This window comes from Callithrix jacchus, chromosome 3 (genome assembly GCF_049354715.1).
Source record: "Callithrix jacchus isolate 240 chromosome 3, calJac240_pri, whole genome shotgun sequence".
Taxonomy (NCBI): Eukaryota; Metazoa; Chordata; class Mammalia; order Primates; family Cebidae; genus Callithrix; species Callithrix jacchus.
The window spans coordinates 47858888-47861030 of NC_133504.1; the positions used below are offsets into that span (position 1 = coordinate 47858888).

The window sequence follows — 2143 nt, forward strand, 5'->3', positions numbered from 1 at the left end:
GTTTAATTCTGAACTCTACCCCTACCCTTAAACAATCCTGACACTTTTGTGGCATAAATTTCCCTTAAAGTTTGCCTTATCATGGTCTACACAGAGTTAGAGACTATTTTTCTTTGTGATTTTTCAGACAGAAGATATAACTCAGAGTGCAGAAGGTAGGAAGGTTCCTATCTCAAACTGCAGGGTGAAGGGAGCCATCAAATAGGTGTTTATTAGAAAAACTCTCTACTATCTTATTCCCGGGGTCTGTGGATCCAATAGAGAGAACTAAGAGAAAGATACTTTCAAATTCGATATCCCACATTTGATAGAAGATCTTTTTTCTTAAGAAAAAAAAAAAACAAAAACAAAAAAAAGAAACTGATGCTTTACATGACTTATTGTTAAGGACATTTGAATCATTTGGGAAAGTATACACATCTATAATTCAATAGAAGTTATATCTGAGTATATCACACCCACACGCAAAATCCATCTGAAAGAGAATGCAATTGTCTGTAATGTGTATCTAATCTGTAAGGAGTTCTGGAGCTCCAATATGTCTCATTGCACATTTATGCCTTTTGCAATCAATGGGTTGCCTATAATTATTGATTTTGAGATAGAGTATCTGGGTGATGAGAGAATTGCCCAAATCCAATGCATGATTTTATGAAGGTGTTGAACTGTGAGAATAATATGTAGCTGCAACTAGTGAGGGCTATGAGAAGAGTTTAAAAGCCAGTCATATTTCACAAGACTCAACTGGCTACACAAGACACAAGAGATTTGTTTACAGATCTCAATGGGAATGTCTCCGTAAGTCTGATGAAACGTGTAGTGTGTGGCCGCACAGCAGCCTGAAATGTCAGGTCAGGGAAAAATTAATTCTAGCCGATGGCATGAACGATTTAAAATTCAGGGCCTCTAGTTTATATATGAGTAAGCATGGAAGAATTGAGTGTTTGCCGTATTTCCCCAGAACATGACTAGACTATGTGAGATTATTGTAATTGGTTTCTAATCTATGGCCAGATTAGCAATTTAGAAGGTTATAGGTAGATGATACTTCTCAGTAGTTAACTGAATGACAATATTCCTTCTGAATGCTTTTCAAAATGGCTATCCCTAAATGTTACAGCTCTTTTAGAATTTTTCTAGTAGGTTTTCTGTTTTTTATTGGGAAACCACACCCACTTCCCAACCACCCCCCACCAAAAAAAAAAAAATGGGAAAAGAAATAAAGGATATCCCTAGAGAACACTGGTTTTTCATCATTTTTTTCTACTAAGCTAAATAGTCACTAACATGAGTTCTTTCATTATTGGCCCCACCATTCATCCTCGATCATTGACCATATTGGGTTCATATTGACTAGCCTAACACTACCATTGTGAATAGAAAATAAATAGTATAAAGATAAAAGAGAAAAAAATTTCTAGAAGTCTACAGGTTTTAAATCCAAATTTCTGAGAATTTGCAATGTTTTATTTTTTAAGTAATTAAAGTAATATATGCTTATTACAGACAAACTGGAAGCTAATTTAAAAATTAAAAAAAATAAAAATCACTTATAATTCCACTATCCAAAATTAATACTCTAATATTTTAGTATATTTCCTTCTGCTTAATTTACAAAATTATATAGTTTATCCAATTATGTTACTTAAAATTGTGACATATAAGCCAAAAATATTATGAATATAATTTATAAGTAAAAGCTATTATTTTATTCTATGAATAGACTATAATTTTCCAAATCATATTTCTTTTTGAGGATACTAATTTTTTCCCAGACTACTTTTAGTATTATCAAGTCATCAGAACATTGGGGGGAAAAAGGTTTTTGTTTTTTTTTTTATCAATTTGCAGGGAGGAGTGAGAACAGAATACAACTTGAGACAAAAAAAAAAAAAACGACTCTTGTTTGGACAAAACATTTAAAAAGTCCTTTGGTTTAAAAACTAAGGCACGTCCAGGGCAAAGTTTAGAATGGGATGTCAAAATTAAGAAATCTAAACAGCTCTGCAAAATAAAGTGAAATTACATTCCCTCTAAAGGAAAGGGTTTTGAAAAAAAAATGATTTGGAGCAGCTCTCTGTGGTCCTCAGAGAAAGCAGTCAAGGCTGGGGGAAGGATTCTATGAGGGTGAAGTTGCTAGGAC

General features: G+C 33.2%; 1 non-coding gene across 1 annotated transcript; it reads left to right on the forward strand.

Annotated features, from left to right (window-relative positions):
* The first annotated feature begins 1109 nt into the window (after positions 1–1109).
* Positions 1110–1171, forward strand: LOC118152573 (U7 small nuclear RNA). The gene has a single exon (XR_004741320.1). It is a non-coding gene; the product is annotated as a U7 small nuclear RNA (small nuclear RNA).
* The last annotated feature ends 972 nt before the right edge of the window (positions 1172–2143 follow it).